Source organism: Staurois parvus, unplaced genomic scaffold (genome assembly GCF_062004578.1).
Source record: "Staurois parvus isolate SC_StPar_1 unplaced genomic scaffold, SC_StPar_1.0 ptg000249l, whole genome shotgun sequence".
In the NCBI taxonomy this organism is placed as follows: domain Eukaryota; kingdom Metazoa; phylum Chordata; class Amphibia; order Anura; family Ranidae; genus Staurois; species Staurois parvus.
This window is the reverse complement of record NW_028318045.1, coordinates 2,130,719-2,158,015: the sequence shown is the minus strand read 5'-3', so window position 1 is coordinate 2,158,015 and position 27,297 is coordinate 2,130,719. Positions and strand designations below refer to the sequence as shown.

General features: G+C 43.4%; 1 long non-coding RNA gene across 1 annotated transcript in view; it reads left to right on the top strand.

Moving 5' to 3' along the window:
• Positions 1-27,297, top strand: part of LOC149459693 (uncharacterized) — an 88,708-nt gene that overhangs the window by 243 nt on the left and 61,168 nt on the right. The window lies entirely within an intron of this gene.

The following is a 27,297-nucleotide window of genomic DNA, read 5'->3' as shown; positions in this document are numbered from 1 at the left end:
TTTAACTGACCTTCCTCATGTAGAATCATAGCGTCAGAACTCAGGGGGGGCTGTTTCTGGAGACAGGCCTGCAACTGCCCGCCTGATTAGCCTGTAGTATTTATAGAGCTGGTTAATGCACATGTTGCAGCGGATCTATGCTGACAGATGCAGATGACAAGTTCCATTGCATTGAATGTTGATTTTGACAAAGAGCACTTCAGGTCTCAGTGTAGCTTGCTCCAGTTTTGCGCCCCAGCTGACTGACCGTAAGCAGCAACCAACGGTTGGAGTAGGTTCTAAAGGCGCAAGGTTTTTTACCTTCATACATTCCATGTATGAAGGTAAAAAACCTTCTCTGTGCAGCATCCCACCAAGCCACCCCCCAATACTCACCTAAGTCCCTTCTCAATCCAGTGATGTGCACTAGAGTCTCGGCTATCCCAGGACACCTTCTTCTCATTGGCTGAGACAGAGCCATTGGATCTTACTGCTGTCAATCACAGTGAGCCAATGAGAAGAAATATGGGGTGGGGCCAGCGAGTGCCCCCATAGCAAGCTGCTTGCTGTGGGGGCACCTAACAGGAGGGAGGGGCCAGGAGAGGATGATCTGGGCTGCTCTGTGCAAAACCACTGCACACAGCAGGGAAGTATAGGCATGTTTGTTATTTTTTTTCTTAAAAAGAAAAAACCTTTAGAATCACTTTAAAATACCATGTGCTGCAGGAGTGTGGACATTCAGACTACAGACTGGCTCTCCTATAGGGTTTCCACCTTTAAAACCGAACACATTGAATTACACAGGTTCTGTGGCTGATTAAGGTGGTAATTAATTCACTTAGTGAGTTATCTACATTAAATTAGCCACAGAACCTGTGTAATTAATATGTGTTCGGTTTTAAAGGGATGAGGTGGCAACCCTACTCTCCTATAGTCTTAGACCCCATCATCCCTTAAAGTTGACCTCCAGCTTTGGTTACTCTTTACTTAGTTCATTTGGGCCAGCTTGGCTATGTACCTCACTAAGGTGAGGCTGCTGGATGTGCTGTATAAACTGCTTATAGCTGAGACTACATACTGCATACAGCACTGTATTCTGGGTGTGAACCGAGACCTTCCTGTCTCATACCCGAACACAATAGCGTCTGTCTGAGCAGAACTCCATTCATAGAAAGCGATCAATGAATACAAAGCTTCCTCTGATTGGATAAGTCAGAGGTTGTGACATCATCAGCCCATAACAGTGTAACAAAAGCTGGTAATCAGCTGGGGATCAGCTTTAATTTACATAGTCCCATATCTTTTTGTATGTGGTTGATAGCACTGTAATTATTTTAATAAAAAAAAAATCTCAGTACATTTTTCCTAATCGATATGCAGCTGTCACATGACCCAGATCATTCCCAACCTGTCTGCAGGGAAGCAAAAGCAGGAGGAGCTTCTAGTTCTCTGCTGCTGATTACATGTTCAAAATAAAAAAGACTATCATTGGAATACAGAGTAAAACTGAATAATTAATATCAATAAACTGTTACAATTGTATGACAATTTAAATGTTTGAAATCAATTTTTTTTGGGGGGGCAATAACATGGCGTGGGCGAATTTCTGCCAATCACAGGCTGTATCACACACCTCCAGCCTGTGTCTTAGAATAAGAGGGAAGTGAAGCCTCCATCAATCTACATGTAGTATCCACCCCCATTGTGTTTAGTTGGTTAGTGGGCATGGAGGAGGAAGGAGTGGGTTGTCATTTACCACTGTGCCTACATGTGTGACTCTAAAGTTACATGGGCTGCTCAGATATGATAGGGAGAAAATGCTCAGTATAGAAACTCACTGAAAACTGAGCATGTGCAGAGCAATCAACACTGCTCTGCAAAATCCCTAGCTGCATTGGGGACATGGACAGAAGGGGGAGATAGAGAACAGCAGGATCAACCAGGTTTTGTGCAGAATGCAGAAAACTAATCTCACAGTGACTGAGTGAGTATGAATAGTATGTAATACAGCATTTATTGATACTTTTTTATGATGTGGATTTAATGGCACTTTAAATTGAGTGCAAATCAACAGTGCTCTCGCTGCTTAAGCAGCACTGTTGATTATTGCACTGTGTGGTGGTGGTAATGGTGGGGGTGTATGTCAGACCCCAGGAAAGCCAGACCACTGTTGTGCAAGAAAGTCATGGTCTGACTCTCAAGATTGCTGCAGCTCAGGATATTTTAATCTTTGCTTTGGTTTATTTGGACTTTAACGCCTTTCTGTCGGTCTCCCCATGCATATTAAGGCTCCCAAGAGGCCGCATATATGTGTCCAAAAAAACCCACAACTGTACTGAGAGCGCACCCTGTACACATTCCCAGCACACTTATGGGAGACTAATGGAAAGCTCTGGATCTCTACTTGAGATCATGTGACAGTTACTGGAGACTTATGGAAAGCTCAGGATCTTTACTTGCGATCATGTGACCGCTGTGACAGCCAATCACGGCAGTCACATGATCACAACCACCGTCTCCCAGCATTTAAAACTCCTTAAAGGGCCAGGAGGCCCCCATAGGTTAAACAAACTGTCCCCCAGCAGGGATTTAAAAATGCAACCCTGGCTGCAATACTCACTTTCAATCTCAAGCAGTTCCCCACAGTAACTATTTTTCATCACTAGATGTCCTAAGTCTTCCAGGCTGGCTGACAGCTAGCTTTTATGATGCTGAGTTCAGATTGTAGTAGTTTACAGGTTTATACGAGGAAATAAGTTGAATGTGAAAGTCAGGGGTCTCCATATATTCTAAACAAAGGGCCAGTTTACTGTCCTTCAGACATTAGGGAGCTGGACTGTGGCCACTGGGAGTAGACTATGTCTCAGGCTTGGTGGTCAGTGGGAGTAAAAAAAATTAAATAGCACCTGTGGTCATAAGGAGAAGTAATAGTGCCCCAATGTTATTGTCTGTGGAAGGAATAGTGCCCTTGCCTTGGTGTTGGTAGGTAGAATAATGTTTGATTGGTAGTATCGGTGGGAGTAATAGTGCCTCATTAGCAGAGCCGGGACAAGGGGTGGGCAGGAGGGGCTGCTGCCCTAGGCGCTGTGGTATCATGTGAGGTGTGGAGGGCACCACGAGGAGATTGGGGGGAGAGAACTTGTGTTTGAAGGGGGAATTTGGTGGGAGGCAGGGGGTAAGAATTGTTCTAGGAGGGGAAATTTGAGGAGGTGTTCTAGGAGTGTTGATTTCGGGGAGTTTGTGTTTGGAGGTGAATGGAGGAAGAGGATTTGTGCTAGGAGGGGGGTATTTGGAGAGGTTGTGCTAGAAAAGAGGATATGGTAGAGGGGTGTGTCAGGGCAGGTCTGTGGAACGGACAGGTAGGCCTAGTGGCAGGGTAACGCACTGGCTGACGACAACCACCACCAACAGACCGAAGTCCCTCAGGGCGCGGAGTCTAAGTCCCAGGCTGCCCTTCACCAGGGCCCCTGATGGTGGGGATGGACTTGACGCAGCCAGGAACCAGGTCGCGGCCCCCGAGACACCCCGGGTGCGGTAATGGCCGCCACCAATGGCGTGTATGGTGAGAATGACAATAGCGTAGTCAGGCAAGCTGGGTCGACAACAACGGGACAAAACGGTAAAGAACAGTAGAGAATAACAGGTCAGGGGCCGGGTTCAGCAACGGAAGGTCAGATCGAAGGAAAACACAGAGAATGGTCTTAGTCACAAGCCGAGTCAAATACCAGAAGAGTCACGAGCGTATACACAGAGCTGTAGCAAGACAAAGACACAAGACACAAGTGCAAAGAGCATGTGCGGATCACAGGCTTATATGTACTCAGCCACACCCCTCTGGGGGATGGGCCTCAGAGACCTGAAGGCATAAAAGATTCCCACCATGCTCAGCAGAGATCCAAGATGGATGCCAGCACATGGAGTAACATAACCTCTGGGAAAAGATAGGACCTTGACAGGGGGAGAGGATTTGTGCTAGGAGGGGAAACTTTTTTTTGGGGGGGGGTGAATGAGAGGTATTTTTTTGGGGGAGGATTTTTGTTGACACAATGCTCATACATCTTGGGGAGCGCAATTTGGCATGTTCGCCCTGGGCTCTAGGTGACCTTGCCCAGTACTGCTCATCAGTGATGTCATTAGGAATAGTGCCTTTTATCAGTGGGAGGAATCATGTCTCGTATAAGTGCCCCCAGGGACGGGTAAAGGCACTCAAGGGTCTACATCTGGCCGCAGGCTACTGTTTGGAGGCCACTGGTGTAAGTAAATAATGCAGAAGAAAAAGAGGCAAACTAGTAGCAGTCTCAGTCTTAACATACAGGTCAAATCAAAGACAGGATGGGGCTGACATATAATATATAACAAAATATGTATATATATCCTCAGATACATATACAGGTGCCGCGCTCCATATATACAAGTGATCATATAAATTGTGATATGAACAAAACTATTGTGCTTCAAATCAGAGCAACATAAAGTGCTCAACGAAATAAATGCTGATTCAGATACTGTAAAATAGTCCTCTTTATACTTTAAATTCAGTGCCAAATTCAGTGCTGTGCCACACTCCCCGTGCTCAATAGATAGATGTGCACTCACCTCCTTATTTAGCCAAACACAGTTGCTAACAGCGCTTTTTGTCCTATCAGGACTGGGTAGTAATCTTCATATTATGTATATATATCCATCCATGCCATAGATCTTATTGCCTCTTTCCTGCCACCAGAGGTCTCCCTTTTGTCCTCCTTCCACACTGAGCCTCAATGGATAGTAGGGATGATTATATAAGTAGTATTTCCTCCTCCCAGTAAAAGTGGGGGACCATGTAAGAAAGAGCCACAATAGTGCCTTATCCTTTGTGAGGTAGAATCTTTTAATATAAATAAGTTGCCACTCACATTATGCTGGCTCCCACAGAGTTGTATCCAACAGAGCTGTGCCCAGATCCTTTAGCTTGTAAATGCTGCTCGTCCACCGCGACGTCGTGACGTCAGAGCCCCTCCCCTACGCGTTACGCCACAGGGTCACGTGGCTTCATCAGGGGGCTGACATATACTTTAGAGGAGTGAATGGCAGTAGAGGGGTAGATATTAATAATGTTGGCACTGTTAGTGGATTATACTGGTGCTGGCTGGTGGTCAGGAAGTTTTCTTTCAATGAGAAAAACAATTACTGATTCTTCCATCCAATAGACTGATCAGTGGATTGGCTGCCAATGATTGTTGGAAATTTCTCGGACATGCTCCTTTGACAGAAGTTGAGTAGTCAACCGACTTCTCTTGAGCCCGCACAATAAACAAAGTTTGGATGGTCCATGTTGGACCGGCCTAATTTTGATCAGTGTATGGGCCCATTCACACTCAAAAATACATTGCAAAAATACAAATGCACTGCTGCCTTTTAACACCAATAAAAAATTATTAATAGAATAAAAAATTAAGGGTGGCTTATGTGTTAGTATATGGCACCCTATAATGTTCCTGATGATACCCACAGGTGAAGCGGAACATGTTGGGAAGAGTCCATATTTTCTGGTTCTGGTGATGTTACATCTGGCCCGTGGAATGTACACTGGGGCTGTGCATTTGGGTTCCTTGTAGAGTAACTACTACATGTGGTTTTATTGTGTTTTAAAGTGAGTGCTTTTGCATTAGCGTTTTTTAATAAATAGCAATACTAGACTATGATGGGACCCTTCCTTTATTTCCTTTGCTTTATTTGGAGCCATTAACAATCTATAGGGAGCAAAGAAAACATATTGCTGCTGGAGGAGGATAAACAGTGGAGGAGGTTTATGAAAGGAGGATTCATTTGGAGCTTTACCACTGCGGGAGATAACATCTTGCACGCATGTATAATCTCTAGCTATATAGCAGGGGGTCCACTCCTTCCGGTGAGGGTGAGCACACTTAGGGGAAGAGCACAATTAATATATTGATGTAAAGAGGAAGTGGATGATCTGCACATAAGCACAAAGCACTCTAAATATATATCTATGCACATAATTTGGGAGTCATATTAATGCACAAAGTCTGGTGCATATGTATTATTGGTATATTGGTGAAAAGAAGAAGCGGTAGATCCACAGGCACATTTTGCTGATTTTTTTATTTTTTGATCTTATGTTTTGATATTTATGATACATTATGTTTTTCTATCACTATGGAAAGAGTGTAGTGGATATATATCCATAATAGTAGGAGTATGGTACATTATACACCAATATACACCATTATACACCAATATAGGTTGACATAACACATAAGTCACCCTTCATTTTTAGTTTTAATAATATTTTTTCATTGGTGTTAAGAGGAAGCAGTGGATTTGCATTTCACACATTGTGGCACTTGTACCTGATAGAGCTGTATTTTTTTTTTTGTATAATTTGATGGGTATTGATTGCAGCTGCTGTTGTATTTATTATTGCACAGATTTTGTAGAGGCACCTAGCGCAGGTATTTTTATTGTGTAGTCTATTTGACATATAAAGTAATAGTTTTCTATGTGTCATGTTCATATCAGAATTCTGTTTCTCCTTCTAGATCTATGCTATTTTATGCAATGTGCTTGCATGATATCGCACTGCAACACACAGAAACACATAGCAAATCAGAGACGTTTGACATGATTCTGCAATGAGTAGTTTGTAGTGTTTTGAGTGGCATGCACACTTCAGGAGCAGAAGAACATCACTGAAAGATGATGAGAGATCAGGAAGACCTTCAACAAACTCAACCCCCAAAAATGCCCTCTTCCCAAAGTTGAAGATCCAGCTCAAAGGTCACTGTTTTGACATTGCAGGGATCCAGTGATTTGCCTGGTTTCATGCAGAATTTCACATTTGCTCTTTGTTCTAACTTGCTGTCCATGATGAAGTAGCAGACATGGTAACAAACGAGGGAGAGGGCATCCAGGTGTCATACCCAACTAGATCTCTCTGGGACAGCATTCTTATGTGTCTCAGAATCCCTTGACCTGGGTTACTCTTCATGACAGCCAGGTGGATGAGGAGATTTGCATCAGGGGTCTGAAGAAAGTTTATTTAAGGGGACTGAGTGCTCTTAGTAAGGACTGTGTGCTGATCCGTTAAGAGACAACAGCCACTCCACAGGGAGTAGAAAGTCCAGGATCAAAAGTGTCTGCTTTTTGTACATAGGAAGTTTGTCCCCCAAGTTGTTTCAGTTCCATTGGGCATCTTATGTACCCCTGGACCTTATCCAAGTTATTTAACCCCTAACAAAACAACAAAACCAAGCTCATGGATTGTTTACTGACTTTGGATGCAAGAGTGGAAAATGTGTGTTGTCTGGCCGTGCGGGAAAATAGGGGGACCCAAAACCAGTGGCTCTGAAGAGGGTAGCACTACATTTATATTATTAATGGTGGTGATTAGCGACTGCAATAGTTCGGTGGGCAAGCTGACACTAACTGACGATGGCACTGTACTAATGACACTGAATAGGAATGGGTAACATCTAGGGCGATCAAGAGGTTAAATGTGTGCTTAACTACTGTATGTGTAATATGTGTAAAGTGTGCTGCTTTTTACTGAGAGATCTAGTAGTTTCTTTAGTTGCTTTGCAGGGATGAGAAACAGAGAGATCATTGCCTCTGTACAGAGCTCTGTGTTGATTGTCAACACAGAACTCTGGGCTGTGAATGTAAACAGCTGATCCCTGCCGTGAATCATTGGCTGGGGCATGCTGACATACACCTGTTGTGTACAATCACAGAAAGAGTAGGTGGGTGGGGGCGTGCACCCGAAACCCGGAAACAGGCAGCAACATACGGGTGCGTTGCTTTGCCTGTGTATTGTGGATGGGCAGGCTGCAAGTGGTTAGGTACTGTGTCCATACAGCTGCTGTGTCCCCATAGGGTAGTATAGGGTGCCTCAAAGTCAAAAGACCACCGGTGCTCAAATCTTTGTGCTCTGCAGAGTCTCACGGTAACTGTCACTTGTTGAGGTGCAGCCCTGTGAAGATAGGGAAAGAATTGACAAGAGAAAACAACAGGACGTGGTATCAAATGCTTTATTATAAAAAAGTGCATACTCACAAAAGGAGTCCTGTGGAACAGGTTACCAGTTGTAATAGCTGACGCGTTTCGGGAGACACACTCCCTTCCTCAGGGCTCAGAGGAAGGGAGTGTGTCTCCCGAAATGCATCAGACAACAGGGTGCACTCTCCTCATACATTAGCGTGGTATCAAATGCTTTATTATAAAAAAAAGTGACAAGTGCATACTCACAAAACGTCCTGTGAAACAGGTTACCAGTTGTAATAGTTGACGTTTTTCAGGAGACTAACTCCCTTCCTCAGGGCTCTGAGGAAGGGAGTGTGTCTCCCGAAACGCGTCAGTTACCTCTTACACATGACCCCCATTGTCTGGGACTGATTTATTTGGCTCCATGTGTTTTTATGATCCTTTTGTGAATATGCACTTGTCACTTTTTTATAATAAAGCATTTGATACCACGGTAATGCACAGGAGGTTGTGCCCTGTTGTGTTTTCTCTAGTATAGGGTGCCCAAATGCAGGACCAGGAGGCTCCCATTGCATAAACAAGGTGCACATTCACTCTGCACAGGCCACAGCGCCCATGTGAATGAGGCCTAAGTGTTGCATGATCACACCACTCTAGCACCTTGTAAGTTTTATATGTGAACACTGATTAACATTTGAGCACAGTTCTAGGGAAGTATGAAGCCTGAAGACTGGACATCCCCGGACCTGTCCTGTGTACTGACAATACAGGACGGCTATAGATTGCACCATTTGTCTCTGTCCTGAGAATTCAATAAACATTCCAATTCTAACCTGCAATTCAATGTTTTTAGAAAATTCCAGATCAATAATGATCTATAATTGCTCATAAAATCATTAATGAATTTAGAAAGTTCAAATAGAAATTAGCCGTTGTGTCTTGCATGAGTTAGCCTATTGATAGATGGAAGTAAGTTAAGAGCAAAAGTTTGATATTTTCATGCACACGCTTATATACTGTGACTTTTAGAGGCGTTTGGCATTTTTTTCTGTAAAAGAATCTCTACGTAAGCTTGCACACCTAGGCATTTACAGGCATATTAGAAGTGGAGTGTTTACAGACTGAAAAAAAAAAAACATCAAAAGAGCTGAAGAGCAGAAAAAATGTGTTTGAGCGTTAGTGCATTCCAATGGCCAGAATACATTTATAGGTCAATGGAATCCATTAACGCTCAAACAATAGACGCACCTAACTGCATGTGAAATTCATGGCTTTAGCTGTATTTTTTAAGCAGATCTTCTCCTGCCAGGAGTTCTGTGTGCATGAGGCCTAAAGCATGGCAAGGATTCAATAGGTACAGACTTCATTTTGTATTTGCAGCCACCTAAGAAGTCCAGGACTATGAGAAGAACTAAATGTGATTAAAACAAGCACCAGCTAAGGTTTTTAATGTTAAGTACATGTATGCTAAATAATATGTACATGTAACATTCACAGAGATCAAAGTACTCCCCCTGGCAATACCTTCATCTGCTTTTCACTCCAGAAGGATGGAGCCGTTTTTTTCCAGCATCATCCTGGATCACCATCTACTTTGTGGAATGAGATGCCAGCTCAAAGATGACACAATTATTTAAATCCTGGTGCCTGTGAACTTCTTTGCTTCGTTCACAAATGTCACACAGATCATCCCCTGTTGCCTCTCACCTTGTGATTTGCAAAACAATTACAATTTTGCCTCCTGATCACTGGAGGAGAGGAGATTGAGGAAATGCTTCCTCCTGCCTACAGAAGACTTGTGACATAATCTCTGCTTAAATAAAGTCATCTGATTGGAGCTGTAGGATGACTTCATGACAAAATGTGAATCCTGTCAGGTGATGTATGTCATAAACTTCTAATTTTGGCCCTGAAATGCCACGATAGTAGAAGCACCCCCCCCCAAATGACCCCTTTTTGGAAAGTAGACACTCCATGGTACAGTATTTGCTAAAGGGGATGGTGAGTATTTAGCAGATCTCATTTGTTGCCACAAGTTTTTGGAAAAAGAAGAAAATGAAAATTTATTTTTTCTTTTCTTTTTTCAAAACCCTGTAACAAAAATGATATCTACAAAATAGTTACCATGCCTCTTATCAAATTCCTTGGGGTGTCTGTGACGATCGCACGTCAGACCCCTGACCTTCTCACCAAATTCATGACTGAAGGACTAGCAAATCTGAAACCGCGATGTCACGTACATAACAATGCCACGCCCAGCTGCACCCTGCACAACGATTTTCCAGCTAATGGACCACAAATCGATGTACCAGCAGCCTGAATGTGATTGTTACTGGGTCAGGTTAATTACGCAATTAACCCTTCACACTGCCACCACCTCCTTTTTGTACAGAGAAAGAGGAAACTCAACAATATCAGCAATAACACTATGATGGTTGAGATAATCGTCTGTATAGCACTGTCACCGCAGACAGGTTATACAGAGGGTTAAACAAACACAGTAGCGCTCTTTTAGAGGCAGGAATTTGTAAGTTGCATTAACTAGCTATAGAAACAGTTCAACACTTTCAGAAGGAAAGATTTATTACTAAAGGGTCAAAAAGGGTGCAATAAAAATATTTACAGAAAAAAGATGTAACCAATATATATATAAATATACAGAGAACAGTGGCACAGCAAAGAGGTAACAGAAAGGAGGTTAAAGGGCTAAAGTACTTGCCAATCAGTCTTGGGTTAAGCAGATCAAGTTTCAGAGTGAAAGGGCACGGTCTCCCAAGATGGTTCTGATGTTAAAAGGGAGAATTGTTCAACTTCTTCTCTTAGGCCTGACAGCCTATTTTGTAGTCCCCCAGCAGGGGGTGTCTCTGAAGCCAAGGACCAATGCCTCATTTGGGGAGGGATTGTCTGGGCGGAGACCCAAACTAGAACCAAAATCTCTCCTAACTCATATTTTGGCTCATAACCTTTCCTAGGCACAAGTATCATTCCACCCGCGGGTAGATTAGTATGCAGACGCATCTGAGGAACGGTTACATATGAAATACATACTTGAAGGGTTCAAGAGATGTAATTTTCTGCTTTCCTAGGTATTCCAGTCAGGGAATTAGACCTATCAAACGATTTGTCTATCGTGGGCCATCTGAAGATAGGCCTGTTTTTTATGTAAGGCTCTCATATTCCAAGATATGAGACATAGGGGAAAAATGGATTTTAAAAGTGTTATCTAGTCTTAGTCCTCTGGAATGTCTTTGAACTCAGGGGAAGGCTTGGGTTATCTTTTTACGAGGTGCCAGATTGCTCAGCTTCCCAGCCCGCCCGGCACCCAGCTCAAAGATGGTTTATAGCTCAGAACTACCTGCTGTGCCCTGGCCTGCCTGTAACACTTCCAACATACACACACACCGACCAAATGTCACTGTGACTCTCAGAGAGGGAGAATGAGGAGAGATATGTTAGTACAAGAATGTTGATCCTTTGCCAAGATGGAGGTTGGAGCCAAAATGGTTGAACCGTGTCCATCTCTGTGGCATGATTGCTACGATGTCTACTTAAAAACAAGTGGTCATTTGGGGGGGATTAAACTATCCTGGCATTTCAGGGCTTCCGAAAGTGATAGGCAGTGAGGAGGTGACATAAGGAAATACGCCTTATGAAAGCCTAAAGGTGGTCATTGGATTTTTTGGGGGCCTATATGTCGCTAGGCTGCCAGATGTGGTATCTGTATCCCCATACTCAGGAGAAGTAGCAGAATGTGTTTTGGGGTGTTATGCCACATATACCCATGGCAACTTTGTATAAAAACTTTTTTTGTCATTTTCCAAAAACTTGTGGCAAAAAATAACATTTTCCATGGACTCAACATGCCTCCTAGCAAATTACTTGGGGTGTCTACTTTCCAAAAAAGGGTAATTTGATGGGGTTTGTATTGCCCTGGAATTTTAGCACTTCAAGAAATGTGATAGGCAGTCAAGAAGTAAAAGCTGTGTAAATTCCAATATATACTATAGTTTGTAGATGCTATAACTTTTACACAAACCGATTAATATACATATATTGGGGGGTTTTAACCAAACACATGTAGCAGAATACATTTTTGCCTAAACATTACATTTGAGTCTATTGAATATTTTTTATAACCGAAAGTAAAAAATAATGTTTTTTCCAAAAGTTCTGTATTTTTTAGTTTATATCACAAAAATAAAAAACCCAGTGGTGATCAAATACCACCAAATGAAAGCTCTGTTTGTGTGAAAAAATGGACATACATTTAGTTTGGGTACAGCATTGCATGACCACGCAATTACCAGTTGGAGTAGCGAAGTGCCGAACAGCAATACATGGCCTGGTAAGGAGGGGGGGGGGAAACCATATGGAACTGAAGTGATTAAAGTGGGTTTAAACCCTTACGTATACCCAGTGAAATAACTGGCCTCAGGTGATACACGGAGATGAAACAAATCCTCCTAAATGTGTTGTACATGTCTATATGCAGCTGTCTGTTCCCTACATCCATTCAAAAGCCAAAATTTGCATTGGATCTCTCAACTCTAAAAAGCAGGGGACAGAGAACTGAAGTTACATTACTGAGGAGAACTCTGAAAGCTGATTGGAGGGAAGAAAAACACCCCCATTCACACAGAACACATGAAAAGAACTGAGGCTGTCCATCACAGACTGAGTCCTCCCCTGACACCAATTTTCTCTTGGTGTCAGGAAAACTCACCGGAAGTGACTTAAGCTTATAGCAGAAGAATGAGGCAGTGGACAGATATGACACTTGATACATTAGATTGAGACAACTACACACTATAGAGCAGTGATGGCGAACCTTTTAGAGACTGAGTGCCCAAACTGCAACCCAAAACCCACTTATTTATCACAAAGTGCCAACACTGCAATTAAACCTGAATACTGAGGTTTAGTTTAGAAAAAACAACCCGTACATTAACATCTATTGTCTTAAAAGAAAAACACAATAACAGAGCTTCCACTGACCACAAGCATAAGGGGCAAGGCTCCACTGACCACCAGCATAAGGGGGCAATGTTCCAATGACCACCAGCACAGAGGGACAAAGTTCTACTGATCACCAGCACAAGGGGGCAAAGTTTCACTGACCACCAGCACAAGGGGGCAAAGTTCTACTGACCACCAGCACAAGGGGGCAAAGTTCTACTGACCACCAGCACAAGGGGGCAAAGTTCTACTGACCACCAGCACAAGGGGGCAAAGTTCTACTGACCACCAGCACAAGGGGGCAAAGTTCTACTGACCACCAGCACAAGGGGGCAAAGTTCTACTGACCACCAGCACAAGGGGGCAAAGTTCCACTGACCACCAGCACAGAGGGTCAAAGTTCTACTGACCACCAGCACAAGGAGTCAAAGTTCCACTAACCACCAGTAAAAGGGGGCAAAGTTCCACTGACCACCAGCACAGAGGGGAAAAGGTCTACTGACCACCAGCACAAGGGGACAAAGTTCCACTGACCACCTGAACAGAGGGGAAAAGTTCCACTGACCACCAGCACAAGGGGACAAAGTTCCATTGACCACCAGCACAAGGGAGCAAAGTCCACTGACCACCAGCATAAGGGGGCAAAGTTCCACTGACCACGAGCATAAGGGGGCAAAGTTCCACTGACCACCAGCACAAGCAAAAATCTTGTGTTAATAAAAATGAATGTTTTAAAACTCACAGCCAGTCCAATATATCCTTGGCAGTGAACTGACTGGCCATGCGAAAGCTCGGACGAGTCGCGACTAATGGGTCGCGGCTCATGACATGATTGCCTGGTGCCACTACTCCTTTCCAAGCATGTGCATAGCCCCTATGTGCACTGTTATCCGATGCTCGGCTGCTGGGGCGATGCTAGGGGCAACTTGGCTCACATGCCGACAGAGAGGACTCTGTGTGCCCGCTGCGGCAAGCATGCCATAGGTTCACCACCACTGCTATAGAGGGATATGCTTTGTTCACATTTCATGAGAAAAAGGAGAGAAGCGCCTCTAAGTCTCTCCTTTTTCTCATCTACAGAAGTTGCTACAGCTTATTTGGAAGCCTTGCCCTCAGTGCCACACGGAATCCTACGCTCTCCATACAGTAGCCACTAATACCACGATCACCCCATACTACCATTTCCCAGGACTTTGCAGTGTTTGCGCTGTTACAACCCTTCCTCATTTTTTCTTGTTCATATTTCATGTCTGAGGTTTACAACCACTTGAAACAATGGGCTCCATCCACGAAGTGGCATGTACCTCTTTAAGAACCACGGTAAAATACCTCATAGCGTTTTTCAAAAATGTTTGTAAAATAAGGCATGCATTATTTCATCGAAATTTGCTGTATTTATCTCATGAAACCAATTGGTATTTTATCGCATGACATCACATCCACTGGGATGGATACAGCAGAGAGAGAATAGAACATCAGTCAGTTTTTATTGCTGTCTGTGCCACTGTTAAGAGAGATTCACCTTCTCTATTTTTACTGTTTCTCATTATTGAAAATGAAAGGGCAATAAATTCCCACATTTTAAATTGACATCCAAAGGCTAATAGTAGGGAAATCTCCCCAATGGGACACAGATGCAAAAAAAAAAAAAAAAAAACTGACGGGGGTTCTAACCCTCCATTACTAGTAAATAAATAAGTAAATACAAATTTCAGTATATATACACCATAGTTTGTAGATGCTATAACTTTCACGCAAACCAAATGATTTACACGTATTGTTTTGTTTTTTTACCAAAGACACGTGGCAGAATGCATTTTGGTCAAAATGTATGAAGAAATATGATTTTTTTTTTTATTAGATATGTTTTATAACAGAAGGTAGAAATATATATATATTTTAATTTTCAGTCTATTTGCATTTATATAATGAGAAAAAAAAAAACAGTGGTGATCAATACCATCAAAAGAAAGCTCTATTTGTGTGAAAAAAAATAATAATTAAATTTTTTTGTACAGCGTTGCATAACTGAAATTGTCATCTCAGCACTGAATAGCAAAAAATGGCCAGGTCATAAAGGGAGGTAAAATCTTCCAGAAGGCAAGTGGTTAAATACCACATGCCTGGACCACTACTTATTTAACTCATTTATTTATTTATTTTAGTGAATTGACTTTAACACCGTTTTATGTGATATTTACTGAGAGTTTTTGCTTTTTGAGACAACCACCGCATAAGGGGATAGTGAATTGACATTTTCAATATTGCATGCGATATTTAGGAAAAATGTGTCGCCTGACCCAAGTACCACATGCCATTTGCCTTAGTGAATGGAGTTTAGTGATTCTTAAGCATACTGAAGCTAAAATAAACTTATTGCATGAGCATACCTTTTAGGTGCATAATGAAGCGATCACTCTTACAATGAATCAGCACAATTTGTATCTAATATTAATATAGACGTGTGCTGTATTAGCCATTAATTAATGTAAAAAGTTTGAAGTTTTAGGCTGTATTGTAAAACACCAGTCAGCCCGTGTACACCCAGAAAACAACTGCTTTCTGTGTGTCCCATTTACACAATACAGCCATAGAACAGCCCATACAGCCCAGAACTGCTATAAAATGCAGACATGCAGACAATACAGGATCACATATCACTTTACAGCAGCACAGTGCAAGTCGCTGCTGTACAGTGATGTGAATGAAGTGAACTCTTGTTTAACCACCTCAGTACTGGACACTTTCACCCCCTTCCTGCCCAGGCCAATTTTCAGCTTTTGGTGCTGTCACATTTTGAATGACAATTGCACGGTCGCACAACACTGAACCCATTGTTATAATTTTTTTTAAACAAATAGAGCTTTTGTTTGGTGGTATTTAATCAACACAGGGTTTTTTATTTTTTGCACCCTAAAAAATACAAAATATTTTGAAAAAACCAAAAACACTTTTTTTCATTTTCTGTGCATAAAATGTTGCAAATAATAGAATCTACAAACTATGGTATATATACTGTATTTGAAAACGGATCAGTCCTGACTGCCTCATTTCAATAGCTAAACACCTCCAAACTTCATGTGGCCTTCAGATAAGCACAACAACAGTGTGTAGAGAGCTTTATGAAATGGGTTTCCATGGCTGAGCAGCTGCATCCAAGCAAATGCAATGCAAAGCGTCGGATGCAGTGGTGTAAAGCGTGCCACCACTGAATGTAGAGCAGCTAGACGTGTTCTCTGGAGTGACGAATCATGCTTCTCTGTCTGGCAATCTGATGGACATGTCTGGGTTTGGCAGTTGCCAGGAGAACAGTACTTGCCTGACTGTATTGTGCCAAGTGTAAAGTTTGGTGGAGGGGGGATTATGGTGTGGGGTTGTTTTCCAGGGGTTGGGCTTGGCCCCTTGGTTCCAGTGAAGGGAACTCTTAAGGCATCAGCATACCTAGACATTTTGGACAATTTCATGCTCCCAACTTTGTCGGAACAGTTTGGGGATGGCCCCTTCCTGTTCCAACATGACTGCGCACCAGTGCACAAAGCAAGGTCCATAAAGACATGGATGAGCGAGTTTGGGGTGGAGGAACTTGACTGGCCTGCACAGAGTCCTGACCTCAACCCGATAGAACACTTTGGAATTAATTAAAGCGAAGACTGTGAGCCAGGCATTCTTGTTCGACATCAGTGCCTGACCTCACAAATGTGCTTCTGGAAGAATGGTCAAACATTCCCATAGACACCCTCCTAAACCTTGTGGACACCCTTCCCAGAAGAGTTGAAGCTGTTATAGCTGCAAAGGGTGGGCCAACTCAATATTGAACCCTTTAAACTAAGACTGGGATGCTTATAAAGTTCATGTGCGTGTAAAGGCAGGAGTCCCAAAACTTTATATTTTGTTTTTTTTGCTGTTTTTACAATATTAATATTTTTATTAATATATCCTCACATCAGAGCAGTACAGTGTTGCCATAGTAACACTGCACTAACCTAAGGAAGTGATTGGTATTTTTTGTTTCATCATGATTGCTTATACAGCCATGTATAATCAATAATTTCTGACAGTTCTTGGCTGCATTTTTGTGATTGGCTACAGCTGTCACAAGGTACGGGGAGGCGGTGACCAATCACAGAGCTCACAGTTCTGAATGGCTGCATCAGTGGTAGCTATCTTTACTACTGGACATGTGATTGCTGAGAGGAGGAGTTTTAAGAGGTGCAGGCAGCAAGGTACCATGGGATATATAGTCCTTAAAAATTGAATGTAAACAGCAGAGGAGAAGCTGCAAAGCATGCAAAGAATCCAGGAAGATGTGGAAAGAGATGGCCAACAGACAGGCAGAACCATGAAAGGGCAATCTTTTTAACCACTTGCCTACCAGGCACTTATACCCCCTTATTTACCAGGCCAATTTTCAGCTTTCAGCGCTGCCGCACTTTGATTGACAATTGCGCGGTCATGCAACATTGTACCCATATGAAATTTTGATCATTTTTTTCTCACAAATAGAGCTTTCTTTTGGTGGTATTTAATCGCCACTGGGCGCTTTACTTTTTGCGCTATAAATAAAAAAAGTGCAAAAAATTTGAAAAAAAAAAAAAGTTTCTTTGTTTCTATTATAAAATTTTTCAAACAGGTATTTTTTCTCCTTCACTGATGTGCGTTGATGAGGCAGCACTGATGGGCACTGATAGGCGGCACTGATGGGCACTGATAGGCGGCACTGATGGGCACTGATAGGCGGCACTGATGGGCACTGATAGGCAGCACTAAAGGGCACTGATAGGCAGTACTAATGAGGTGGCACGGATAGGCGGCACTGATAGACAGCACTAATGAGGTGTCACGGATAGGCGGCACTAATATGCAGCACTGATAGGCGGCACTGATAGGTGACACTGATGATAAGTACTGATAGACGGCACTGACTGGCATCACTGCTGGGCACTGACTGGCGGCACTGACTGGCGGCACTGACTGGCACAACCCCTGGGCACTGACTGGCAGCACTGCTGGGCTGCACTGGTGGATGGCACTGGTGGGCAGCACTGGTGGGTGGGCACAGGTGGGTGGCACTGGTGGGCACAGGTGGGTGGCACTGCTGGGCACAGGTAGGTGGCACTTCTGGGCACAGGTGTGTGACACTGCAGAGTGGCACAGGTGGGTGCACTGCTGGGCACAGGTGGGTGATCTGCTGGGCACAGGTGGGCGGAGCTAGTGGGCGCACTGCTGGGCACAGGTGGGCGGAACTTGCGGGTGGCACTGCTGGGCACCGATCATCAGGGCACTGATCATCAGTGCCCTGATGATCGGTGCCGATCCCCGCTCTGACAACTGCCGGTTCTCGGCAGTACTTTCCTCACAATCTGACAGCGTGAGGAAAGTGCAGCCGAGAACCGGCACTTGCATTTCCCTCTGATCAGCGTGTCATTGGACATCGCTGATCACGTGGTAAAAGGCCGCTGTGATTGGCCTTTTACCACATCACGTGATCAGCTGTGTCCGTAAGACACAGCGATCACGGAGATCGCCGGGTGCGCGCCCCCTGGGGCGCGTAGGAGAGCACGTTCTGGGAGGACGTCATATGACGTCCACTCAGAACTGGCCGGCCGCAGTGTAGCTATCGGCTATCTGCGGTCGGCAACTAGTTAAGCTTTGCCAAATAAATCCGTTTAGTATTACAATGTATATATATTGTGCAGTGTGTGTCTTGACCATAGAGCTTCATAATAAGCAGAACTCGCATTCACACTTTCATGGCCATAATTCAAAATGCACTATGGACAATGTGCAGTAGCCCTTTCCATCCAGTCACAAATCTTCAACTGCTGTTGAAAGATGGGCTAACCGGTTGGTATGGGTTACTGTGTACCTTTGTTTCTTCCTTTATAAGCCATTAGAAGAGACAATTCGATTGAACGCAAAGCTGTATCTTGAGAGCGAGCTGCAGGTGGTTATAAAGAAGATGAGATGCGCGGGCAGAGGTAAGAGAAAAGCCTGGGGGATGAAAAGGATACAGGCAGTCGGTGCTATCCAAGGTTATTAGCTTTCTTTGAGTTATGGTTTAAACATTGAGAAAGACACGACAAAGTGATGACACCAAAACCTTTCCCAGGAGGCAATAATTTCCTGCTAGACAAGACTTTCCTTCCTGTCTCAGCACCTCTACTTCTATTTGTATGCAGCAGGTATACCTTGTATTATGCCCCCATGTCTCTTTGATTGGAACGTCGGAGATTCTGCTCCAGGCCTGGGGGCTTTTTATTATTTTTGAACCATATACGGCGGTGCTGAGACCTGGGTTACTAAGGTAACAACTGTAAGAGAAGCCATAGGAACATAACAGTGCTTATAGGTTAACACTGGCACATGAACATACACTACCAGATTACTATCATAGACACCATTACATCTCATTACATTGAGTTCCAGACAGATATAAAAGAGATAAGTTAAAAAATATGTCCACTTTCCAGTGGCATTCAGTGTACACTTCTAAAGTGACGGAATTCAATACCCTTACCAAATATATAAGGTAAGTAAACGTTTTAATCCAGAAGAGGGTACACATCTGCAATGTCCACATGGATGCCTTCAGATCCTTTGTATACACACTCCACAGTACTCATGATTAAAATCACTTAAAAGCGCATTATTCCCATGACTTCAACCTTAAGCAGCTTCCAGGAATGCCAGGCAGTGTTTTTCCCACACTAAAAATGGCAGCTCCGCTACTTCGGATCCTCTGGGTAACGTCCGACGTCACGTCCCTTGACGCGTTTCATCACTTCCTGGACTTAATCATAAGGGGTGTGAACTAAAAGTCTAAAATAAAAAAAAGTGAGCAGGCGGGCTCTATATAGCAGGAGAAATACTGCCTGTAGTGTCTCTGCTACAATAAAATAAACCTACCTTCCTGCTTTCAGTCTGCTATAGAATGTACACTGAGCCTGTGCATGCACAGCTCAGTTTAAATCCCGACACAGTGCCAGTGTGCCAGGGTGACTGCACTCCTGCGCATGTGCAGAAGTGACGTCAACCTGTATCGGCCAATCAACGTGACCGAAGTCCAGCACCTGGAAGAAGCAGGGGAGAAGATGCCAGAGCCAGCAAGAAAACCTTTGGGCCTTGGACTTTATAGCGATAGTAAATGCTGCTTTTTTTTCCTGCAGCAGATATAAGAAGCGCCACAGAAAATGCAAAATAAATCAAATAATAAGCAGCACCTCTAACCAAAAAAGGTAAAATGGTGTACAAATAAAAAGTGCGCTAATTATTCACAAAACATGCAAGGATAAATAATAAAAATAAATGAATTCATAAATATAAACATAAGTCCAGCCACCATAACAGGGATAGTCCAATATCAACTTAATGTCAATCTTGAAAACAAACACCCATATGCAAATCCGACACCAGATGAAATGAATACACTCACCAGAGCTATATGCTGATTATATTATAAACCAGCATGATAGCATTTTGCTCTGGGAGCGATGATCTGCAGGATATCCCAGTACAGGAACACCAACCAATAGTGATCCAATCAGCACATATGGAACAGCTAGGCAGCACATATGGAACAGCTAAGCAGCAAATGATCTTCCAATAACATGGGCAAAGCTTGAGGAATAAGAAGAGATATGATGGTGCAGTATGTTTAAAATCAGTAAAATTTTATTAATAAAGTATTGCACTCACAAAGAAGGTGTCTAGCTGACACCAGCAATGACAGCCTCTAAAATGCCACATCCACAAGGGAAAAACCAAGGGACGAACCTCCTGCACTGCGATCAACACAACCGACAGCTGGGAGGAATGTTCCAACGTCACGCCCACTAGGCCAGGCCCAACGCGTTTCATCACTTGATGTCTTCCTGTGTCTACAAGAAATGTAGGTACAGTGACTATCTCCAAAACAGGCACCTTTTAGAGGATATATACATATGTAGCAGCCGGTTAATTCACAGATGCAAGCGCACTGTGCTCTCAATGGACAGCATGCCATCCATTGAGAGAGCTGTGCCACAACCAAAACTCCCACGCACATTGTGGCTTGGCCTTTCAAATGGCCAGAGCCCGCAAACCCAGAAGGAAGACGAAGTAAGTTTGTATAAGTCTGAAAACTAGCACATTATGACATGAGCCTGCACGAGGGCTAGTTTTTTTTTTAACAAGTCTACTACCGCTTTAATACCACTTCAGTGCAGCTCTGTATTCATTATTAAATTTTTACAACTGAACTCCAGGCACACAGTTAATGCACAGATGAAATATATACTATATATGGGAGCTATATTTCCTGCCAAAGGATTTGTATTTTTGTCCATCCAATCCTGAGACTTACACAGCTCTTCCACACAGCAAAGCCCTGCCTGGCAGGGCAGGTGACCTGATTTTTCTCTGCTGCAGTTTCTCTGTTTTGAGTGCAATGGCATACCACTTATGCCCAGACAGTATGGCCATTTTCAGACTTGACTTGATCACCTCCCTCCAGTGCCCCCATCCCCAACTAGTGTCCTTTTGGACATTTACCCCTTGGCACCGGCGCCTCCCAGCCCTTTAAGGGTTCCAGAAGCCGGGAGGCGGGGCGGGGTTTTAGGGTCATGTGACCGCCGTGATTCGCTGTCACATGATCAGGAAAGGTCCCGATCGAAAGAGGAGACTGGGACCTTTTCATGAGTACCGAACGTGCGTGCTGGGAGCGCGCAGGGCGCATGCTCTCAGCACATATGTTTTTTTTAATAGACGCCACTCGGCGTCTAGGCCCAAACACTAGGAGGCTGCACATTTGCATTCAGCCGGCGCCAAGAGGTTAAACACAGTTGGTTGCTGCTAAAACTGCCAGCACAGTTGGTTGCTGCTAAAACCAGCTGCTGAACTTTTCAGTGTTTATTAGGACAACATACCATTTTGCAGTAGATTCTTCACACTTCTCTTTTGCTACTCCCTTAACATCTCTAGTATTCACATCAATTTGTATTTCAACTTTTAGAATTATCAGTCACTACCTCACATTCTGACTCCACATCTCAACAAGTTAAAAACATCAATAGATTTCATTGTTTAATTTTTCGCCATCATTCTTTCTCCTATTATACACCATTAACTTTGCATTACATTGTAAATTCCAACCCTAGTGTTCTATTGATTTTACTAAAATTTACTGTGTGATTTACTTCACCATAATTTTAAATGGCAGATTTCATCATCATTAATGTTTAAAATGTCTTAAATCGCTATCGTTACAAATTCTGTGCCACTTCAATCTTACAATTAAAAAAAAGTATATAATTACTAACCACATTTTAAATATTTCTAAAAGTTCTCAATAACTTACCTATGCTAATTTTTACAGTGCCTTCCATATAGGTACGTATATGGATGTATCTCTGCCCATGTGTCTGTATGTATGTATGTATTTGTAGACAGGTGCCTAAAATGTTATTACAGTATAGTATGCACTAAAGCAGTGGTCTCCGAACTGCAGCCTGGGGGCCGAATGCGGCCCTTTTCTTGCTTTTATTTGGCCCTTGGGGCACTATTTCATTTACTGACACCAATAATGGGACAACGTTCCTCCCAGTGACACCAATGATGGGCCATGGTTCTTCCCAATAACACCAACAATGGGGCCCAATGGCACGAATGATGGGGCATAATTCCTTCCAATGACACCAGTGATGAGGCACAATTCCTCACAATAATACCAATGATGAGGCACAGTTCCTCCCAATGACACCAACAATGGGGCACAGTTCCTCCCAATGACACCAACAATGGGACACAGTTCCTCCCAATGACACCAACAATGGGGCACAATGACACCAGTAATGGGGCACAATTCCTCCCAATAAATCCAGTGACGGGGCACAATTCCTCCCAATTACATCAACGATGGGGCACAATTCCTACCAATGACAAACAATGGGGCCCAATTACACCAATGATGGGGCACAACTCCTCCCAATGACACCAAGGATAGGGTATTGTTTGCTCCAACTGATGCTGGGACATTTTCAACTCCTGATGGTCACAGTGCAGCACCTCTAAAGTCTTAAGGACCATAAACTGGCCCTTTGTTTAAGATGTTTGGAGACCCCTGCACTAAAGGATTAATGTTTGGTGACTAGGGTGAAGGCTAGGTTCACATTATTGTGGGTGCTGGAATGTGTGTAAATATCACCCGTTCCTGCCCCCCCCAGGCACCCGAAGGCAAGATGCGCTGCTCTTTAGCAGAAATATCTGAAAACACAGAAGGTTTGGGGGTGTGAAACTGCACCTTGTGGTTCCATGAGGCTGTCCTGTGTGTGCGTTTTGGGGTCGAGGATCTTTTCCCTGCGTTTCCAGCAGGTACAGTATCCCATTCAAATGAATGGACTATTGTGTCTATGCAAATGCAGCACCCAGGACCCAGGATAAAGTGAAGCCTAACAGTGTGTGCTATTGTGTGCCTTCCTCCGCATGTTTCACTTCCTGTGCTTTGGGAGATGATACAGTATATACTAGTGGAAGTCGGACTTCATGGTTTGTCCATCTATGGGAAGTGAGCAGTGAGGACAAGTGAGGACAACCTGAGTAAACATGTGAACTGAATGGTATTTGTGGAGCTGCACCATAGCAGGACCCTAGTATGGGTTGGAAGACTAAGTTATCTGTATTTTCTTGTGGGGGACAATACTGATGTATTGGTGGACACCATTGCACACCACAGCTGCAGCCAAGTACAGCATTTATAATAAGGGAGAATGACAATGTCTTGTGTGTTCTGGATGTTGCACTATATCATGTTGCCATGGAAACTACATCTGGTCTGATTTACTTTATGAAGAGAAAGAGTGTTGGTCCTCACAATGTATTGGTAAACTTGGGAATGGAGTGTACAACTACAAGCTATGCGTTATGAAATGAGTAGTAATAAAAAGAAGGGCGCGGGAGCGGTCGGAGACAAAGGTTTCATAGGCAGCAAGTGCCAGGCTAGCCCTACTGAGTGCCTGGGTCCCTATCTTAGGGCCTGCTGCAGAATGGAACTCTTCTAGGGACTGGATCTGGGACTACATTCAGGAGGCCTTGCAAAGTAAGTGCAGTGGCTCCCATCCTTGCATTTGGGTGAAACATGATCAAATATACAGTGTGAGAACAGCTGGTGGAGGGAAATCAACGCTCAGCGATATTCCCCTTCAAATGACTCTGTAATTGGTGCCAGAACAGGTGTCACTGGTAGGTCTAAAGGACATTATCCTTCTGTATGTAGGGCCTGGTGAAGTGGTTTGGCCTCAAGGAGGCCATGAACCCACATGTGTAACAATAAAAAACAAGCAATCAGCTTGCAGTTCCCCCATGCTAACATGTTTATATACAGTATTGTGATATGAGGGATGTTTAGCTCTCGTGGTAGATGCAGTTTTAAATTGAATTCACATCAGTCCAAACTATAGTTAAGGGTTTGGTAGCCCAAATATAAGCAAAAGTAACGGTCTAACACATGCAGAATACCCATGGAGGGGTTCTTCTCCACCAAATCCAAATAATGGAAAAAAATACCAAGCTATCTCACTATTAAGGCTCACTCAGCCTTGGTTTGCAGTACCTTGCTCCATGGGCCCACTCCTGGCCTTGAAATAGGGTTTTCCAGCCCCCCCAAGGTTTGCTTACTCCTACATGGACTTCCAGACTTCCTCTAGCCCCTTGGACCCAGTAGCCGCCTCAGCTTTCTCAGCCTCCCAGACCTTCTTTTGGTTTCCCAGACCTGAGTAGCTGTCCTGACTTTCACAGTCCTTGAATGAGAAGTCCCCCCCTCACCAGGAATGCAGTCTCTTGTAGGAACACCCAGCTCTGCTGACAGGGCTCTGTCTCCATACAGCAGCAACTGAAACAACTGCCCTGAGCTGTCCTCAATCTGGGATTATAATGATCCTGTATACCTGTGCACTTACACAGGCTGTAGGAGTCCCATAAAGCCCAGACACATAATTGAAGGTTTGCTCCCACCCAAGACACTTCGGAACCTTGAAACTCCAGACTCTGATCCAGAACTACCAAGGCCAGAGAAAACTCAGTTTTCTGTACTCACACAATACCTGCTGGAGCTTCTCAAACTGAATCTTTGAGAGTCCTGTGTCATCTCTATATCAATTTACTAACTTCACATAGTGGGAGGGTCTCGACCCCCCCCTTTTTTTTTGATCCAGAGGGCACAACACCTGCGCCCATGATTGTGGTTAGACACCTCTGTGCTGGCTGGCTGCCACATAGGCCAAACCCTTTTTCTTGGTGTGCTTCCAGATATATCCTACCCTGGATCTCAGTGGGGTCCTACAGTTATTTATAAACTGCCTTCTCCCTCTTTCTTGGGGTCCCTGGGCTCATATTTATTTTCTGGGGGAACTCTGTCCTCCCTTTCAACTCACTTTCCTGGAGTTGTAGGCAACCTGCTTCTGATACTGCACCTTACGAGGAATCACCTTTTTCCTCACTAGTACCAGTTTCCACAGTAGGTCTTTTAGGTTCAAGACACTTTTCTGGTTACTCTTGGCAACCAAAACCTTATTCACAGGATCATTTGAATCACATTTTTCACAATTGTCAAAAAAGGCCTGAGGAAGGACCACACAAATACAAGCGACTATTCCCCCAAGGGATCTTCGCAAAGCTTCACCTTACTTGGTGTTCAACACTCTGTGGGCAGTTGTCCTAACAGCTGACATTCAGTAAAGCACAAACCATTGCTCAATGTGATAATCCCCACTGATGTACTCATTACACTGTCACAGTCACCAATACTATTAGCACTTTTTTCCACAGTGTTTCCAGGTACCTCAACTTGTACCTCTTTGCGAATGACAGAAATAATCTCTGCTGTTGCCACATTTATTCTGGACCCTTCCTTCTCCAGTATCTGCACCCTTTACTAACCACTGCCCAGTCCTTTACTTCCCCTTTATCTGAGATTTACAAAACCAGTTTGCACCAGTCCACAGCTAATTCACACATGGCTGGGCTTTCTGGTCTGGCTGGGGATTGCACAGGTTGTAAAATCCCCTCTAGCCATAGTGCTCTTTCCCTAGTTTCAGCGAGAATTGCATCGTTTTTCTGCTTCGATCGCCCCATCCTTGCACTCACACACACACCAATTTTTTACAGTTCAAACACGGAGCTCTATCTCCATCACTTTGCAGGCAACTCACCTGCAACATGTCACGCTTGTTGCTTGGATGTGCTTCCACACGACTCACGGTTCCTGACACATTTTCACCATTGGAACAGAGAACAGTGACAGATTTCCTTCATCTGCTTACATCCTCCACCAATTGTGATATAAAGGATGTTTAGCTCTCGTGGTAGATGTGTTTTTAATGTGAGTTTGCGTAAGTCCAAACTATAGTTCAGGTCTTGGTAGCCCACTTTTATTAAAATGAAAAGCAAAAGTAATAGTCCAACATATGCAAATTGCCTACGCAGGGGTTCTTTTCCAGTAAATAGAAATAATGGGAAAAAAATAACAAACCGCCTGGCTCTTAACCACTTGCCCTCCAGAAGATCTTACCCCCTTCATGAACAGGCCATTTTTTGCCACTGACATATGCAACACTGTATACAAATAAAATGTATATAATATTTTCACACAAATAGAGTTTTCTTTTGGTGGTATTTGATCACCACTGAGTTTTTGTATTATATGAAAAAAATGAAAAAAGACCTAAAATTTTGAAAAAAAAGCTAATATTTTTTACTTTTTGCTACAAAATATATTGAATAAAAATTATATTTCTTCATGAATTTAGGCCAAAATGTATTCTGCTACACGTCTTTGGTAAAAAAAAATTCCCAATAAGTGTGTAATATTTAGTTTAAGTTATAGCATCTACAAACTATGGTATACATCCTGGATTTTTTTATTTACTTATTTATGGAGGTAGTCAGTGACTTATAGTCGGACTGTGATAGTGTGGTGGGCAATCTAACACTAGCTGATGCTGGCTGGAGGGTACATTAACTGACTAACTAACAGTGACATCAATAGTGACACTAATATAGTGATCAGTGCTAATACTATACTTTGTCACTGTACTAATAACACTGGCTGGGAAGGTGTTAACATCTAGGGGCGACTGCAGAGCTCAATCTCCGTCTTCACAGGACTGAGATTGAGCTCTGCAGTCACTTTTGCAACAGTTGTTTTCTTATTCCAGGTCACAGTCCTGTACAATGTCCGTTTGTCTCTTTTGGTCATTTGACCACGTGGACCACACTTATGCTTATCAGACAACATTTTCCCGGACACTTCAGTCACAGAGGCACCAGCTAAGTGGGCACCAATAATCTGCCCTCTTTGAAGCTCAGTAAGCTCTGACATGACTCCATATTACTAGCAGCACACACAGT